Genomic DNA, 20373 nt, shown 5'->3' with positions numbered 1-20373 from the left:
TACTATGCACAGGAATGAATAAACACAAGGAAGACAGGCCACTGAGAAGGGTGTTGAATCATGCCTTTGGTCCCAGACTGCTGCCAGAAGTCCCAAGCCTATCTGCAAGCCTGCTGTCTCCTGACCAGGCACATCATCAACCCATGGCTCCATAAACTGGGACAGAGGCTTCTCTGACTCAGAATGTGATGGGTAAAATGCCCTTGCAATATAAACTATTGCCTTTGGAATGGATTAGCAATGAGATCCTGCTGTGTAGCACTGAGAACTGTGTCTAGTCCCTTATGATGAAGCATGATAATGTGTGAAAACACAATGTGTGCATGTATGTGTAATTGGGTCATCATGCTGTACAGTAGGAAAAAAAATGTATTGGGGAAATAACAATTAAAAAAAAAAATCAGGAGTTCCCGTCATGGCTCAGTGTTTAACAAATCCGACTAGGAACCATGAGGTTGCGGGTTCGATCCCTGGCCTTGCTCAGTGGGTTAAGGATCCGGTGTTGCTGTGAGCTGTGGTGTAGGTCACAGACACGGTTTGGATCCCACATTGCTGTGGCTGTGGCATAGGCCGGTGGCTACAGCTCCGATTCGACCCCTAGCCTGGGAACCTCCATATGCTTCAGGAGCGGCCCTAGAAAAGGCAAAAAAAAAAAAAACCCTGCAAAATAAGAACTTCACTGCCAACAATGAATACACACACAGCACAAGACCACATCATTTCCAGCATTTTACCATCAACCAAATGATGCCAGTTTGGGTGTTCCTTGGCTTGCTTTTATTTTCCAAAGATGTCTAAACAACTTGGGCCATTTTATTTTTTTTCTTTTATAATGTTTTCATTATAGTTAATTTATTATGTTCTGTCAATTTCTACTGTACAGCAAAGAGATCCAGTCATACACATATATACATCCTTTTTCTCATATTATCTTCTATCATGTTCTATCACAAATGATTGGATATAGTTCCCTGTGCTATGCAGCAGGACCTTATTGCTTATTCATTCTAAATGTAATAGTTTGCATCAACTTGGGCCATTTTAAAACAACCACCTGCACATTGAGGTCTTTACGGCCAAAGCTCTGGGCAGGGAAGTGATCATCTTCAGGGAGAGTCCCTGCTACCACCCAGGAGCTTCCCTAGAAGGAGACGTGAATAGAGACGGAAAAGGTTGCATCTCCCTCAAATCTTTCTTTTTTAATTTTATTTTTTGCTTTTTAGGGCCTCGCCTGTGGCACATGGAAGTTTCCAGGCTAGGGATCAGATCAGAGACGTAGCTGCCAGCCTATACCATAGCCACAGCCATGGCCACGTCTGTGACCTACATTGTGGTTCATAGCAATGCCAGATCCTTAACCCACTGAGCGAGGTCAGGGATTGAACCCACATCCTCATGTATACTAGTCAGGTTCGTAACCCGCTGAGCCACAATGGGAACTTTGCATTTCCCTCGAATCTAAAAGCTCAGACTTAGGATAAAGACCACACTCTATTATGGACCTGGGCATGTTGAGGTCTTTCTTCATCCACCCTGCTGCAGAACCAGCATGTCCCTCCCTTTTCTATAGGAATTAGAAGACTAAAGGGCTCTTGAGTCTCTGCCTATTCCATTAGAATTATAAAGGTAGGAGTTCCCGTCGTGGCGCAGTGGTTAACGAATCCGACTAGGAACCATGAGGTTGCGGGTTCGATCCCTGGCCTCGCCCAGTGGGTTAACGATCCAGCGTTGCCATGAGCTGTGGTGTAGGTTGCAGACGCGGCTCGGATCCCACGTTGCTGTGGCTCTGGCGTAGGCCAATGGCTACAGCTCCGATTCGACCCCTAGCCTGGGAACCTCCATATGCCGTGGGAGCGGCCCAAGAAATAGCAACAACAACAACAACAACAAAGACAAAAAAAAAAAAAAAGAATTATAAAGGTAGAGGAACTACCTCCTGGCATCCTGGGAAATGTGCTCAGAACTCCCCTCACAGCTCCATTTAATCCCACCCGTGTCCTGGAAGAGGGGCAGCGAAACCACTCCCCAGGGACTGTGCACCAGGACAAAGGGCAGCTGGGACAAGCATCTGCTGTCACTTTGGGAACAGGCTGGATGGGATGGCCTCAAGAGATGATTTCCCTGCCTAAAATTCCAAAGAAGACTGGACTAAAATGGGACTTGGCTTCTTGGTTAGACACTTGGCCAATTAGTCATTGCCTGGGTGCCTCCGCCCATACCCGAGACCCAACTGCAGCCAGCATTGACCAGTGAGCACCCAGAGTCACCAGGGCAGAAAGGAATGTGTGGAGTAAACCACACAACACACTCTAACTACTGGGGGAAAGTGTGCTCCCCAGAAAATCAGTGGAAAGCAGCATTTTGGTAGAATTTTTCAAATTATTTATTCAACAAATGTTTTCTCACACACCATGCTGTGCTATGGAAATGAAGTGCTGGCCCCTGCCTTCACCTAGCTTACTACCTAAGCACAGATCCAATTTGATATGACTCCTAATCCAGTTGCTTATCTTTGTAGAGCCTCTTCAGATATAAAATGAGGGTGAAAAAAATACCACAAAGGGTTATAGTGAGGGTTAAATGAGATAATCCATGTGAAGTATTTGGCCTGCTGCCCAGCTCTAAGTGGTAGATATCAATAAGATTATTATTTCATGCAAATCAAAACTACAATGAGGTACCACCTCACACTGGTCAGAATGGCCATCATTAAAGAGTCTACAAATAAAAAATGTAGGAGAGAGTGTGGAGAAAAGAGAACCCTTCTGCACTGCTGGTAGGTATGTAAGTTGGTGCAGCTGCTATGGAAAACAGTATGGAGGTTCCTCAAAAATCTAAAAATGGAGTTGCCGTATGATCCTGCAATCTCACTCCTGGGCATATGTTAGAACAAAACTGTAATTGAAAAAGATACATGCACATCTACCTTCACAGTAGCACTACTCACAATAGCCAAGATGTGGAAACCACCTAAATGCCCATCAACAGATGAATGGATAAAGAAGATATGGTACATATACGGTGGAATATATTCAGCTATAAAAAAGAATGAAATAATGCCATTTGCAGCCACATGGGTAGACCTAGAGATTATCAGAGTAAGCGAACTAAGTCAGAAAGAGAAAGACAAATACTATATGATATTACTTATACGTAGAATCTAAAATATGACACAAATGAACTTATCTACAAAACAGAAACAGACTCACAGATGTAGAGAACAGATGTGTGGTTGCCAAGGGGGAGGAGAGGTGGGGGAGGGTGAATTGGGAGTTTGGGCTTAGCAGATGCAAACTATTATATATAGAATGGATAATCAACAAGGTCCTATTGCGTAACACAGGGAACTATATTCAAAATCTTATTATAGACCATAATGGAAAGGCATATAAAAAAGAATATATACGTATGTATTATTGAATCACTTTGCCGTATACCAGAAACTAACATCACATTGTAAATCAACTATACTTCAATTTTTAAAAGATTCTTATTGCATAAAGGCCTCAACCAGCCAGCCTCCAGGTCATGCTGCAAACTGAGCATCAAACACCAGAATGCCCTTTTCTGTGCATAAAGGGCCTTGAGCAGATAACCAGACCCAGCATTCTTCAAAGGACTACACCTGGTTCCAGACAGCATAGCTCCAGAGCTCTCGGCTGAAGTTCAGCATTCACAATATAAATGTGGAAGAACCCAGTCACCACCACTGCTGGCAGACCATTGCTCCGGGTGGTAATAATGGTTCCCAGAGGCCTTTTGTCAACTGTCCCCTGAACAGAACATAAACATCTCCACGGCTGCCATTCAGTGGACATCCTGTTTACATGGTGCATGGGGATCTTGGTTGTGTTCCCTCTTCTCTTTTTAAAGACTGTAATTATGTTTACCCAAGGCCAGCAGTAGGTGCCAGGAGGGCTGTGAGTTGATTTCCCTGGCTAACACAGCAGACAGCTGGCGGCAGCCCCACTGACCCCTGAATCCCAGGCAGAGAGCCAGCTCTATGCACACACCGCCCTCTCCCTACAGAGACAGCCATTCCCACTGAGCTGCTTTCTTTCCCTGCACACCGGGATGCTCTGGATGATGGTCAAGCAAATGCCAAAATATGTTGGCGCTATGCTCTTACTGGATAATGGAGGGAAAGTATATGGAGCTCTGAGGAAGGCCACCTGTGTTCCACGCAGTGCACCGCATGCATTTTGCACACGTCGTTTTGGTTAGCCCTGTACATTCCAAAGAGTCCTATATCTTTACCTGATTTTTACAGATGAGGAAATTAAAGCAAGGGTTAATTCACTTGCATGAAGTCGTTCTGCCAGTAATGGTAGAACTGGAATTTAAACCAGATCCATCAAGCTCTCTAGTTCAGGTTCTTTCCACTTCGAGAAAAAAACACTCATTTTAGAGTCCTTAGAGTCTTACGAAAGCCCAAACAAGTTGTTTTGACCCAGCAATTCCTAGGCTTTTTAATCCTTTTCCCTCCCGCTGTAACCAGGGTAATACATTCTCAAACATTGCCCAATGCATTTTAAATAGAGTTCCATTTCTACTGTGGTCGTGCAAGCTGCGTATAGAACAGCCTTCCCGCTCACTACTATAACCTCTCGACAAAATATGAAAAATAACTCCTGAGGAGTTCAGAAAGTAAGCAACAGCAAACAGGTTGTAGAGGGAAATAGAATTTGCAGTATGGAGAAGTGATCAGCCTAGACGTCAGTTTCTCAGTTTTCCTTCAGTTGGTTTGCTTAATCAAATGGAACCCAAAGAGGAGGCCAGAGAGAAAGGGCTGCAGTGGGAGTAAATGTTTAACTCTGCTTACAAGCCATTTGTCTCTTAAGAATGTCCATGGCCCATTTCAACTCATACACTTCCTACTCCCCACTGGGAAATAGTATTCTGTTTCTCCAGCTTCCCCTTGCAGGTATTTGAGGCAGCCTCTCAGATAGCCTCCAGTGACCCCTGCCTCCTGGTACTCATTCCTTGTGTGACCTCCCTACCCCCTTGAGTACAGACTGGATTTGGTGACTCACTTCCAACAAACAGAATAGAGAGAAGTGACAAGATGTCACTTCCAAGATTCAGTTATAAAAGATCACAGCTTCTGTATTGGCCTCTCTCTCATCCCTCACTCTGGGGGAAACAGGCTACCACACTGTGAACAGCCCATGGAGCAAGGAACTGATATCTCCAGCCAGTGAGAACTTGAGGCCTGCCAACAGCCAGGTGAGTGAGCTTGTAATCAGATCCTACCCCAGCCAAGCCTTGAGATGGCTCCCTGGCCAAAACCTTGATTGTAGCCTTCTAAGAGATGGTAATCAGAGGCACAGTGCAGATTCCTAATCCACAGAAGCTGTGAGATAAGAAATGCTTGTGGTTTTAAGCTGCTGAGAGTGGGAGCAATTTGTTACCCAGTGGTGGATAACGAATAACCAGGGTAAGGATAGATCCTGGGGGGAAAGGGTGGATGATGCACAGTACCCAAGTCACCAAGGCTGCCTCCTGCCACTGCTGTCTCATCCCCGTGGGCCCCTGGTGGACTGACTGACCTCATGTACAGCTTTAGAAATCTATCAAATAAAGGGTAAAAAGGTACCTGTATGGGTTTCCTGTGGCTGCTGCAACAAATTATCTCAAACATGGCAGCTTAAAACACCATAAATTTATCCTCTCACAGCTCTGGAGGTGCAGACGTCCAAGGTCAAAGTGTCAGCAAGTGTACACTCCCTCCGGAGGTTCCAGGGGAGAGTCTATTCCTTACCTCTCTCAGCTTCTGGAGGCTCCAGATGTCATTGGCTGGGACTGCATTTCTCCTGCCTCTGCCTGTCTTCACCTGGCTGCCTTCTCTCTTCTGTTTCTACTCTGTATGTCTCTTTTAAGAACACCTGTCATTGGCTTTAGGGCCCATCCAGATAATCTTGATGATCTCATCTTCTGATCTCCACTTAATTCCATGTGCAAAGACCCTTTTCCAAAAAAGAAAACACACACATATTCACAAATTAGGGATGTGGGCGTATCTTTGGCTACCATCTAACCCACTACGGTATCCTTAAATGCTATATAGAGGTTTAGTGTCTATACGTTATTTTTCATAAGAGACATTTTCCTATACTTCTTATTCTATATCTTACTACTTTTGTTTAACACTATATTTTTGGGTTTTTGTAACCTTCTTATGTACCACATTCCACAGTAAGTTCCCCCGTGTGTTATTTTTTCAATCTCCTAGTGATCGGTACTTAAGTCCTTCACCTCCACCTGTCTGCTACCACACAGATGCCGCAATGGACATCATTGTTCATGTCCCCTTATGATGCGAGGGTTCCTCTGTCCTGTATGCCCAGGAGTGGTTTGGCTGGATCCTCAATTTCTATAAGTATTGCCAGATGGTGGCTGTACCAGTTATTCTCACTCACACAAGGGTTCCTTTTTTTTTTTTTAACCAAATTCTTGCCTATACTTGGAGTCATTCAATTCTATAATATTTGCCATTCTGAAGCTTGTAAAGTGTGACCTCACTCTTGCTTTAGTTGTTTTTTACAATGACTAGTGAGATAGAACACTATCAATTTCTCACAGTTTCCAGTATCTATGACTTGACCCAGAACAAATAGATACCTGAGTACATTCTCAACTCTCTGCCACATTAATGATGTTTGTTTTATTCTGAATTATAATGGATGTGCCCTTCATGTCATCTCTCTTTGTTCCCCTTCTTTAAACAGGAGTTGACTTCTCTAGTTTATTTTCATACCCTTAGCTCCCAGGCCCAATATGTGTCTTTAGTTCTTAGTCCTACACTCACTCTTAAGTATTCTTCTTCGAAAGAAGGGCAAGCAGGAGGCTTGATATCTCCCAGCCTTCCTTGCTGGCTGAATTCTAGTTAGGTTCTGCCAATGGGAGGCACCTACACCTAATCAACATGTAGAAAGATGATCAGAGCCATTCAGTTTCTGACAGCACCAAAGCTTCGACAGTGGGGGTGAGCTTCCCACTAAGTGTCAGCCCCATGCTTCCAGCAGCACCATCAGTGCTGCTCCAGCAGTGGCTACAGCAAGTATGGGCTCAAAGGCTCCATCCCAAGCTCCTTGAGCTCTGAGGAGAATATTCTTTCCCTTTTGCTCCTCCAGGTCTTTCAACACCTTTGTAATCAACTCCCTTCATTAAATCCCTCTCATCTTGAAACATCTAAAAGACATCTAAAATTTCAATGTTCCCAGACTGGGCACTGACCTATACACTTCTCATATTCTTAGCATCCTCCTAGAATGGTTTTCATCCTTCTACAGTGTTTTGAAACATGTCTTTATAAAGTAAACATTCTCAGGCTTTGTAAAGATAAGAATATTTTCATTTCACATCTTGCATTTCAGTGATAATTTAGCTGGGTATAAAACCCTGGGAACAATGTCCTTGTACTTTGGGAGTGTTACCCCACTGTCTCCTTGTATACAGTGTTGCTGCTGAGAAGTATGATGCCATTTATTCTTGCTCCTTTCCAGGCCATGTGCCCTTTCTCTCGAGAATCTTCTAGAATATTTTCTTGGTCTTCTAGGTTCTTGTTTCTTTATAATATGACTGGTGTTGATTTTTCCTTGTCTCTACTGTATGATTTTTCCTTACCGCTGCTGAAATTCCATTCAATCTGCAGTGTTTTATCTATATTTATATAGATAATTATTAATTCTTGAAATACTTCTTCAGTACTTTCTTTATCTCATTGTGGGATCCCTATTATATTAGCACTTCTCTTTATCTTTTAATTTTCTCTTTTTTTAAAGCCATTCACACAGCAAGTGGAAGCTCTTGGGCCAGAGATCAAACCCACACCACTGCTGTAACCAGAGCCACAGCAGTGACAACATTGGATCCTTAACCTGCTCAGCCATGAGGGAACTCCTCTTAACTTTTCTTTTAGCCAATCTTTCTCTTTATTGTCCCTTTCTGATGCCCATGAGCTTGATCTTCCAGCTCACTTCTCATCCAACGTTTTCATTCTACTATTCAATTTCTCCATTGAATTCTTCATCTATTATCCTCTTATTACCCAGTATCTCCCATAGGTTCTTCTTTAGGACTGCCCATTTCTTTTTTCTATCTCTAATATTTTTTTCCTTTAAGGATATTTACTATGCTAATTTTGTATTCTTGTGTTCTAATCCATTAATTCTAATTTTCTTTGTTAAAGGTCATTCAGCTTGTTATCTTTCTTTTGTAGTAGTCAATCTCCTCCAGTATCTCCTTATCTTTCTCCAATGAATTCAGAATATCAGCTATCTTGACTAGCAATGTGGCACCAGATGGAGGAACTAATCAAAATCATCCAGGTCTTGGACTGATCCTTTCCTGAGAGTTTAGAAAGGGGCAGAGAGTAGTGAGACCATTTCTTGACCATTTCAAAGGCATCACCACTACCACACACAACTACACACATCCCCAACCAGGAGGCCCTGCCTCCAAGAACCTCCCATTCTTTCCACCTGGGGTACTGCAGTATTTGAAGAGCTACACTCTTCACTTGAAATCACCCAGCCCAATTGGTAAAGACAGTGAAAGGAAGAAAGAGGGAATTCTCAGGAGCCAGACTTCCTACCCACCCTTGGTAACAGTAGCTGGGACTTAGGTTTCCTGTAGCCTCAAGCTAAGGAAAAGTGATTGTCACTTTGTTCCTATCCCCCAAGGGTCACTAGGGTAGACAGTGACCAGCTTCCAATTTATTTACCTTTCAATTTATCCTTAAATACCACTTTCATGATGTCATTTGCATGCTCGAACAACTTCAATGACTCTCCATTATCCATTATATTTTTTATTAATTCCATATACAATGCCTTCTCTAATATACCCTTTTTTCACAATACTTTCCTCTATTCGGCATCCTCAAATTTACTTTGCTGTCCCACTTTTAATCCTAAATAGCCATTATGGCATAACTTCTTATCAGAGCAGTGGTACAAAAATATACCTCTTAATGGTATATTTATTATTGGTCTCGGTTTAGGAAAAAAAAAGTCTCTTGTCATATGCGAGGAGAGGACACAATCCCCCATCATCAGGACATGTGTTAAGCATTTTCACAATGTTGGAGAAAGGTCTGCAATAGAGTGAGCCAAATTCACTTATTTGATCTCTCTTCTGATCAAGGTTTCATGTTTTCAAGATGTCTTAGCAGTGTGCAGCTAGGGAACAAGCTTATGGAAATTGACCTCATGATGTTGATCTCATTAGCAGTATTTTAATAAACAGAAGCTAACTTGTGAGGAAAGCAAAGGCACCAAAAGATGATGTAACCTGTCTAAGGGGTCCTATCTAATAGCTTAGGTTATTGGCCTCAGGACCAATGCAGCAGTTCGCAATTATGATCCACTCTCCTCAATCATAAAAATGTGCTCGCTCATTCAATGGGAAGTAAAATGGGTCTTTAAATAAAGACTGCAAGATAAACTTGTGCATCGCAAACAAAATACATGCCTGCTTCCAAAAGGAGAAGTAATCAAAAATGTCCAGGCAGTTGGACTAGATTTCTTTTGATGTTTCCACCATTTGCCTTGGAACCCAAATCATTTCTATGTCAGCTTGACTGAGTGGCTTGGAGAACACAAGAGCTGCCAACCAGAATTCTGACTCTTTAAAGGTCTGTTTGTGTCTGCAAAATAATGGTCCTTATGTGTACTTAGGAGGAAATACTGAGCTAACAAGGAAGACCACAAATCCACAAAATTTTAATTTCTACCCTTGGTAGAAGTTAACCTCCACATTCATGTTCTGGTATTACGGATTTTCATGACGACTTTAAAGCTTGCCATGGTATTTATGGTAATTTCATTACAAACCACATCTTCATCTTTTCATTTCTTTCCTATTTATAATTGTACAACTATAATTAAAAGATATTACTACTACACGCTATCCCAGCTAAAAGCTTAGCCTGCCAGACCTAACAATATTTAGGACATTTCTCAGGCTTCATTTCTTTTCTCCATTTTGGAAGAAGGGTGGGTGAGAGAAGAGAGGCGGTGGAGACTTTGGTCATTATAACCTCAAATCCTTTCATCAACTTCTCTTTGTTCCTTAAAAAAAAAAATTAAGATTTTCTTTCCAAACAGTCCCCCCACCAACTGAAATGTTTTGATGTAATAGTTTCCATTTCAGCTTCTCACCACATCTGAAGTGACACTCTTTCAGACTCTCTAAGAGCATGCAAAGGACTTCAAGGATTGTTGAGACTTGGAATAAATTCTGTCTTCCAGAGGTGGTGCCAGAAGCCTCTGCCCACATTGCTCAAAGTATCCCAGAGGCTGGACACCATGGCTGAGGTACCTCTGATCTTTCTCATTCAACACACCACAGGTACTTCCGTGTAAATACTTTCCCTTGTTCCAACAAGGTATCCCTCACAAGTCCAAGAAAATAATCTAGCAGAGAGGTAACTGAGCAAAAACCTTAAGGTGAAGCGTCAGCTGAAAAAAGTGAAGCAAGCTGATAAGTAACCACATTCTTAGTATCTTCAAATACGGCTGAAGCTGTAGAGCCAAGAAAGATCATTGCCCTCAAGGATGCACATCTGCTGGTTTTCTGCCAGCCTACTATCTTTCGATCAGAGAACTGACACTCTGCCAGCAATGTTACCCTGATGGGACTGTTAATCACCTACTTGCAGGCCAAACTCATAGAGCTGGGTCAATGAAATTACTTTGGGTAAAAGAGTCTTGGATCAATCTGTCAACATATTTTATCTTTACCACTATAAATATAGCCTCATATTGGGTGCAGATTATCATATGCCCCATCTCTCATAAAAGACTCGTCCAGGGATCTTTTGGGATTTTTTCTGATGGTGGACCTCCACTGGGACCACCTCAATCCATTGGAAGTTTGAAACTCAGAAAAGCAGAGGTCAAACAGTGCAAGAACATACAATGGTGAAAAGACAGCCTCTTCAATAAGTGGTCTTGAGAAACTGGACAGCTACATATAAGAAAATGAAATTAGAACACTCTCTAACCCTATACACAAAAATAAACTCAAAATGGATTAAAGACCTAAACATAAAACCGGATGCTATAAAACTCTTAGAGGAAAACAGACAGACCACTCTCTGACATACAACACAGCAATATCCTTTTTTGACTCACCAACTAGAATAATGAAAATAAAAATAAATAAATGGGGCCTAATTAAGCTTAAAGGCTTTTGCACAGCAAACGAAACCATAAACAAAATGAAAAGACAACCTATAGAATGGGAGAAAATCTTTGCAAATGAAGCAACCAACAATCTCCAAAATATACAAACATCTCATACAGCTTTATACCAAGAGAACAACCCAATTAAAAAATGGTCAGAGAGTTCCCATTATGGCTCAGCGGTAATGAACCCAACTAGTATCCATGAGAATGTAGGCTTAATCCTTGACCTCGCTCAGTGGTTAAGGATCCAGCACTGCTATGAGCTGTGGTGTAGCTTGCAGACATGGCTCAGGTCCTGCATTGCTGTGGCTGTGGTGTAGACCAGCAGCTGCAGCTCTGATTTGACCACTAGCCAGAGAACTTCTATATGCCACAAGAGCAGCTCTAAAAAGCAAGAAAAAAAAGTCAGAAGATCTACAGACATTACTCCAAAGAAGACAGACAGACGGCCAAAAAGTGCATGAAAAGATGCGCAAATCACTAGTTATTACAGAACTGCAAATCAGAACTTCAGTGAGATATCACCTCACACCAGTTAGAACGGCCATCATTAAAAAGTCTATAAAAAATATATGCTGGAGAGGGTATGGAGAAAAGAGTACCCTCTTACACTGTTGGTGGGAATGTAAGCTGGTGCAACCACTATGGAGAACAGTATGGAAGTTCCTTAAAAAACTAAATGTAGAACTCCATACAATCCAGTAACCCCACTCCTGGGCATATATCTGGAGAAAACCATAATTCAAAAAATACATGTACCCCAATGTTCATTGAAGTACTATTTACAATACTCAAGACAAGGAAGCAACTTAAATGTCCATCAACAGAGGAATGGATAAAGAAGATGTGGTACATATACACAATGGAATATTACTTAGCCATAAAAATTAATGAAATAATGCCATTTGCAGCAGTATGGATGGACCAAGAAATTATCACACTAAGAAAAGTCAAAGATAAATATCATATGAGATCACTATTATGTGGACTCTAACAAAAAAGATACAAAAGAACTTACAAAACAGAAACATACTCAAAGATTTTGAAACCAAATTTAGGTTACCAAAGGGGAAATACAGGGGTGAGGGATAAATTAGGGTGGTGGGATTGACATATACACACTACTATATACAAAATGAATGGGTAACAAGGACCCACAGCATAGCACAGGGTAATCTACTCAATACTATGTAATAATTTACATGGGAAAAGAATGTGAAAAGAAATGGATACATGTATATGTTTAACTAATTTGCTTTCCTCTACATCTGAAACTAACACAACTTTGTTAAGCCAACTATACTCCAATAAAATTTGTTTATTAAAAAAAAAAAAAGCAGGGGTCAAAATCACTTCCCTGAAATGATTCTGGGTTCCTCTCCACACTCGTCCCCTTTGTCAAACCACATGGATAGGTCCCCTCCCCCGAAGCACTTCCTCTGAAGCAAGGGGTGACAACCCCCCTTAGACGTAGAATGATTCCTCACAGAAGTAACAAAATCTGCTCCAAAATGACTTACTGTCTGTTCTTCAACCACGGCTTTGCTACCTGAGCTCCCCACTGGCATCCCTTGTGTTGTTCTAACAACCTCCTGTTGCCCAGGCCACACTCACACCAATCTGGGGATGAGACCCAGACATGGGGGCTGGTTAAAGTTCCCAAATGGTCCCAGGGTGCAGCTATATTGTGCATCAGAGGCTCCTTGCAACCTAAAATAGCCAATGTCTCTCTTTCTCTTTATTTCACTGACATTTCCCCACTATACAATAAGAATATTAACATATGGTCATATTTACTGTATTTATTTGTCCCGATTTGCTGTTTCTATGATTTTGCCAGATACATACACACTCACACAGAGGTGCATGTGTATATGTATCATGTACAAACAATATATACACACATAGGTATATGTGCATGTGTATATAACGTATACACGTGTATATATATATCTTTAGTAGTGTCAGGAAGTATGCAGAACTGCAAGGTGACAGTTAGCAGGTACATTGCTGACTGATACCACGGCTATTAAATAAAGTGTGAGTTCATTCACAGCGGTCCCGGTTTGTTCAGTGTTAACTTGGTGCCATATTCTATACCAAGTGCTGGGAACTCAGTGGTTACGAAAACCGCAACCAGTTTCTGAGCTGATGGAGCTTAGAGAAGGACAGTGGACGGTCATCAATCACACGGACAAATATGATGTAGTTCCAGGCCTGTGCTCTGGAGGAAAAGAACATGCACTCTCAAGTACGTAACACTGGGGGCGGGGGGGCGGGGGGGGGTCCGAGGTGGGAGGGGCGCTCACAGACCTCTCTGAGGATTGTCCCAAGGACGTCTCTTACTCACACATGCTGTATTAAATATGTTCACATCTCTACAGCAAAGCATTTTAGAGTCCGTTATAGGAAAAGAGGCTTTTTTGGAGGTCCCGTGGTGGCTCAGTGTTTAACAGATCTGACTAAAAACCATGAGGTTGCAGGTTTGATCCTTGGCCTCGCTCAGCGGGTTAAGGATCTGGCATTGCCGTGAGCTATGGTGTAGGTTGCAGATATGGCTCGGATCCCACATTGCTGTGGCTCTGGTGCAGTCCAGTGGCCATAGCTCCGATTTGTACCCTATCCTGGGAACCTCCATATGCCACGGGTGTGGCCCTAGAAAAGACAGAAAAAAGAAAAAAGAAAAAAGGAAAAAAAGAAAAGAAGCTTTTTTTTTTCTGGAGAAACTCTAGGCTCCAAGATAGACATCTAGAACACTGTTTGGGGCACAAGCTCTTACACTGTGAATTACATCGGACAAGCCTAATCACCAGCAAGCCTTAGATATGCATTCCATATGGGTCTCTAAGGAACTCAGCTGTGGTGTGGCCAACCACAGAGCCATCCACTCTGTGAACTGTCTACTGAGAGCCCTGGAGCCCAGTCTTCCCATCCTGACAATCTTCTCTTTGTTCTCCAGAATTCCAGGAATTCTAAGAACACCAGGATTAAAAACACACAAACAAAACGAAAACCAAACCTATATACACTGGAGGGAATTGGTGATATTTAAAGAAAGTTGTCAAACCGAGGTGCACCCAAAGAGTCAGATCCTCACTCAGTGTAACATTCATTTACCACCTACCCAAGCTCTATAATTGCAGATTATAGACCAAGCCCAGCTCTATAATTGCAGACCTAAAGCCTCTCAAGATCTACACTGTTCCTTCCTATAGGAGGGTGCATTTTTATTTTTTAATCCCTACCCACGCCCACTCTGGGAGCCATGCAGGGACTAGAATTCAGTAGGCATTATTCATGTTAAATAAATGAGGACCATTAGGATGCCTGGGTTCCCAGACATCCTCTGATGGGGTTATGAGCAGGCTGAGGTTGCCATAGGGCTCAGGGCCCTGGGATTCCTTGGTGGTGGTGATGTGTGTGTACCCACTCCTTTTTACTCATAGGAATTTTTTAGTCTTCAAACCAACAAATTGTCCACCAGGGGAAAAAAAAAAAAAAAACACTGCCATCTCTTGGTCTAGTCATAGGGTGGGGCTTTGGAAAAAATTAGCAAGAGAACTCAGAGCTCCTAATAGTTCTTAGTAATTCTCAGTGGTCTCTGTGCTCTGACCTCAAATACTTTAAGGAGTTATAATTTTACAATCTGACCACCAAAGGCTATCAATGAGATTATGTCATGATACCCACAACCATCCAGGAGTGATAAGAACAAGGCTATTGCGGGGGAGTTCCCATTGTGGAACCAGGCTATTGGGAGAAGTTCCCATTGTGGCTCAGTAGAAATGATTCTGACTAGTACCCATGAGGATACTAGGGTAACTGTCATAGGATACTAGCAAGGCAGGTTCAATCCCTGGCCTTGCTCAGTGGGTTAAGGATCCGGCATTGCCATGAGCTATGGTGTAGGTCACAGACGCAGCTCAGATCTGGCATTGCTGTAGCATATGGGCCGGTGGTTACAGCTCCAATTCGACCCCTAACCTGGGATCCTCCATATGCCACAGGTGCGGCCCTAAAAAAAAGGAAAGTAAGAAAAAAGGAAAAAAAAAGAAAAGAAAGAAAGACTATTGGGAAATACACGTGAGAGGTGACACCCAAATCCTCACAGAGGAATCCTGGAGAATTTGTATTCAGTCATGGTGGCCGAAAAAAAATAGGTGTTACACACACACACACACACACACACTCACTCACAAGACTGGTTGGTCTCTCAAACCCTATGGAGAGAAGAAAACCAGGTGATACTTGAATTTTAGGACCTGAGGTTCTTGTGCGCTGCCCCCAGGTGGCCAACAGGTTCTTGGATGTAAAGTAACTGTCATACTGATAGGATGTCTTCTATAATTCAATTCATCCCCAAATCACTCGGGTGGGTTTTTTCTAATAATCGCAATTCTGAATTGACGCCAAGAAAATAACTGTACACGCTATAGGCCAGTGGTGGAAAAAAAAGTCCTTCTGTGTAAGATATCAAAAATGAGAGCAAGGAGAACTTTAAATCTATTCGCTTAATTGAAAAAATTGACATACCATGATTTTGTGTTTGCTTCCAAATATCTCTTAGGAATTGAAGCCGCCGTACAATGTGACAGAATCTTCAAGTAAATAAATAATTAATTGGGAGTTCCCTTCATGGCTCAGCAGTTAAGGAACCCAACTAGGATCCATGAGGATGCGGGTTTGATCCCTGGCTTCATTCAGTGGGTTGAGGATCCAGCATTGCCATGAGCTGTGGTCTAGGTCACAGACATAGCTTGGATCCCGTGTTACTGTGGCTGACTGTGGTGTAGGCCAGCAGCTGTAGCTCCGATTCGACCCCTTGCCTGGGAACTTCCATATGCCATGGGTGCAGCCCTAAAAAGCAAAAAAATAAATAAATAAATAAATAAATAAAGTGATTAATTGCTTTCTATTTATGAGTCTACAACTTAGGTATCAAAGTATACATCTGGAAATGCTATTTTCTTTTCTTGCATTCTTAAGGGAAAAATCCATGCTTTTGAGAAAGGAATGTATTTACTTTTTACTCTCATGGCATTGATTCTGATTTGCACTTTTCATTTGACTCCATTAAAAAGAGAAAAGGTATCTTATTCTGCTGGCTCCAGTTGGTGTAAATCCCCTGTCTGATAGGTTGTCTCCGCTGCCACTGCTGCCGGGCAGGCACAGTGCATGGGACTTTGGTGCTGCGGTCAAGGAAATGTGTGCCTAGTGCGCAGTGGGCGTGGATTCCTCTTCCACCCACGTTCTATTGATCCGATACTGTGCCAGACAAAGTGCTCAGCCTGGGCTGAGGCAAGCGTGACCTTGAACTAAAGCTCTTTCAATTACTTTCAAATACTCTTAGTCTCTTCATGTGCAATGCAACTGATCAGATTTCAATATAAGAATAGTATTTGCCAACTTATTTCTATAGGAAATGATTTTTCTCTAGTATGCCCCATAAAATTCTGGCTGTGTGCCTTAGGTATTAGCCAGGAAATAGATTCTTTCTCGAATCTGAGTATTCTGGGTCTGCTTTCTTTGCTGCTGTGACCTGAAAGTGGGAAAGAAGAATCAGAGAAGTATGCATTCAGGAGAGTTGTTTTCTGATTGGAGTCTGAGATTTTGTGCATCTCATGGCCTGTGTGCCACCATTGGATCTTCTTCTGTGCCCCATACCTCAAGTATAATCTAATCCTTACTTACCTGCCCAGTATCAAACCAGTGATAATGTTGACAATTTTAGGGAATCAAGCCATGTTATCAGCCACGGATCTTGCAAAGTGCAGATATAAAATTGCTTTAGTGGTTTCTATTACAGAAACCATGGGAGGAATGATATTCAGAATATTTACAATAGGTAAGTTACAAGTACTGACCATTCAAAACAGACAACTGCAATTAATGAACTGGTATATACTGACTGAATGGTGCTTATTGGAAATTGTTGTTTTTTGGAAAATTTTTTTCATTATTTCCCCCAATACTTTCAGCACAATTAGAGTTTGTCCTTGGAACATTCGTGTTGACAGAATAGTAAGACTGTGTCTGCTCAAAGGTAGGAAGCAATGATCTAGAGTGCATGTGACAAAAATAGCATAAGGGCCACCACGTTTTCGGAGTATGTAACCCACTTGCCCCACGACATCCCTGACCGCTATTTGCAGATGTCTCCGGGGGAAGCCACCGCTGCCCTCAGGAATGCCAAGCAGCAGGAGTGGGCAATTTGCCATGCATCTTTGGATGCTTGCCAATCCACAGCCCTGCCTGGAGCCTTCTGTTTGCAGCTTCCCTACCCGGAGAGACCATCCTTGTGGTCTTCCTTGCTCAGAATAGTTTTCTGTTGATTTGTTGGAGGTTTTTGTGGAAGATGCAAGGGATCATGGAGTAAGTAACTGATTTTTCTTTTTTTTTTAATTTGAGAACGGCCTCTCCAGGGGCAAAAGATTCAGGATGACAGGATTCAAAGTTATCTTAGCAGAGCAGAGCTGAAATTTGACCTGCGAGTACTCAAAAATGGATCCCATCATGACAAAGAGTCCCAGGTTTGCTTTTCCAAATTATTCCGATAAATCAAACCATGCATGCAAATTATCCAGGTAATGGAAGTTAATAACAACTGCTGCTCATTTTAAGCAAAGGTTCTAAACATTTTCAACACTTAAAAAAATATTCATGGGAGTTCCCCTCGTGGTTCAATGGTTAACGAACCCAACTAGGATCCATGAGAATGTGGGTTCGATCCCTGGCCTCGCTCAGTGGGTTAAGGATCTGGCATTGCCGTGAGCTGTGGTGTAGGTCGCAGATGTGGCTGGGACCCTGCGTTGCTGTGGCTGTGGCATAGGACGGCAGCTGCAGCTCCGATTCGACTCTTAGGCTGGGAACCTCCATATGCCGTGGGTGTGGCCAAAAAATAGCAGAAAGAAAATATTCACCAGTTGTTCAGGAACCAGTGCCAACTCGTGTGTATGAATGATAATGAGGCAAGTCACACTGATCTTTTTTTTTTTTTTTTTTTTTTTTTTTTTTGCCTACACCTACACCCCCAACATTTGGAAGTTCCCCACCAGGAACCTGTGCCATGGCTGTGATGTGAGCCTATGCAGTGACCTGAGCCTATGCAGTGACAATCTTTTTTTTTTTTTTTCAGTGACAATCCTTAACCAACTGTGCCGCAAAGGAAATCCTCATATTGATCATTGAAACAAGGGACCAGGTAATTTTAAGGCAGGCAAGGGTGCCGTTTTATCTAAACTTTCAGTTCCTTTGTTAATTCCCCAAGCACGTGCTGAGTTTCCCTGTACATGAGGCGGCATGGGCAATGAATAAGACTAAGTGCTGGGCTTAAAAATTCACCAAAAAATCCTACCCCTTTCACTCACATCCTCAGAATGGTTGCTTAATTTTCTTAGACACATTACCTATGTAGGTAGATACAGCCTGTGAGTGAGTAATTAGAGAAAATGACCCAATAATCTTAGCATCTTCTGCCCTCAGGGAATCATGGGAGCCACCATAACAAAGAAACCAAAGGCCAGTGGGGAGAAGGCCTTTGTCTGAATGCTCAGCTCTGCCACTTGCTAGCTGCAGGTTTGTGTGCAAGTTATTTATCCTCACTTGTTAAAGAGGAATAATATCCAACGCTACATACAAAATGGAAAAATTATCTCACACTGTGCCATTCAGATAGCTACTGTTCAGTTACCATGAAACCCTCAGGATAGCGAAACATGCAGTAATATGAAATTAATACAGCAGATGCTCAGTTCACAAGGCATAAGCCCTCAAAGAGGCCCCATATTGTCTGAGGACCCCACAAAAGGGCTTGGGGAGAAAGGTCCCATATCTTGGAGCAAGGGAATACAATGGACTGGTCTCTTTATTTCCTTTCATCCTCCCAGCAGTCCTGTAAAAGTGATACTGCCACCATTCTGCAAAGGAGAAAATGAAGGCCACACAAAGTTGACCCGACCAAGGTCATACAGCAACTTGGGACTCCCAGTTTACCTGACTCCAACGTGAGTGCTTTTCCTCTAAGCCACTGACCCTCCAAGTCTGGTCTCAGAGGAGCAGGATCAGTACCACCTGGGAACTTGAAACACGCACAGTCTCAGCCTCCCGCCAAACCTGTTGAGTGAGAAACCCCAGAAGTGGGACCCAGGGCTCTGTGTTTCCATATCTCCAGACAATTCTGATACACATTCAAGTTCCAGAACCACTGCTCTAGGCCATGCCTTCCCTCTTCAGTTAGGCTCCAAATCCTTACTCTGTATTTAACAAAAAGCATGGAGGAAATCCCTAGGGCTCTGAATTTGAGTTGATGCCAACTTCTCAGCAATGATGAGTCAAGGTGTCCTAAGCAAGTGACCTCTTGGCCCACCTCAGCCAAAAGTGCACATAGGGAAGAAAAGTGGAAATGAATGATGCGAAGCATTTTTCATATTCTCTTTTTTTTTTTTAAGGGCTGTACCCGTGGCATGGCATATGGAAGTTCCCAGGTAGGGGTCGAATCTGAGCTATGGCTGCTGGCCTATGCCACAGCCACAGCAACATGGGATCTGACCCACGTCTGTGACGTACACCACAGCTCACAGCAAAGCCAGATCCTCAACCTACCAAGAATGGCCAGGGATCAAACCCATGTCTTCATGGATACTAGTCAGGTTCATTACCGCTGAGCCATGATGGGAACTTCCATTTTTCATATTCTTAATGATGAAGTATTTTTCATATTCTTAGGTCCCTTGAGCATCCCCCCTTGGAGAACAGTAAAGCTTTCCTGCTTGATATTGTCACAACTGATGGTGTCACCCGACCATGCTACTTGGTCTTGGGCAATGTGATATATTTAAGAAGCTCCTATTATGGGCCAGACACTGAAAGAACAGTGGAGAACAAAATCAGCAAAGCCTCCCTTCAAAGAGCATACTATGTGATTTCTCCCAGCATTGGACACCTTTCCTAGAACCCCTGAGCTCCCAAGACAGGTGGACAAGTTAGCAATCCCCTCCACTCCCATCTGCCCACCACCACCACCCATCTACCTTTAGAATGGGAATCACTGTAATTCCTCAGCAAGGATGTCATCACGAGAAACAAGACAATCTGCTCAAACCCCCATGCCACAAAATATACACAGCCTATCCACCCAAAGCAGTGCAGCTGGCCAAACAAGCAAAGATCACGGAGAGGCCAG

At 42.7% G+C, this 20373-nt stretch overlaps 1 protein-coding gene across 14 annotated transcripts in view; it reads right to left on the bottom strand.

Annotated features, from left to right (window-relative positions):
* Nucleotides 1–20373, bottom strand: part of TBC1D30 (TBC1 domain family member 30) — a 318685-nt gene that overhangs the window by 168612 nt on the left and 129700 nt on the right. For 13 of the 14 annotated variants that reach the window (XR_014803513.1, XR_014803516.1, XR_014803509.1 and 10 more), the window contains one exon: nucleotides 5762–5966. The gene's annotated coding sequence lies outside the window, so the exon portion shown is untranslated. Of the gene's footprint in view, nucleotides 1–811; nucleotides 5967–20373 lie in introns of those variants that run through there. The other variant, XR_014803521.1, reaches the window with a different exon arrangement.

This window comes from Sus scrofa, chromosome 5 (assembly GCF_054392235.1).
Source record: "Sus scrofa isolate SSC_HxYL_T2T_F1_AM1 chromosome 5, Sscrofa_HxYL_maternal_Yorkshire_Landrace_v2.0, whole genome shotgun sequence".
In the NCBI taxonomy this organism is placed as follows: domain Eukaryota; kingdom Metazoa; phylum Chordata; class Mammalia; order Artiodactyla; family Suidae; genus Sus; species Sus scrofa.
The sequence above is the reverse complement of the archived record's forward strand: the minus strand, read 5'-3'. Positions and strand labels throughout refer to the sequence as shown.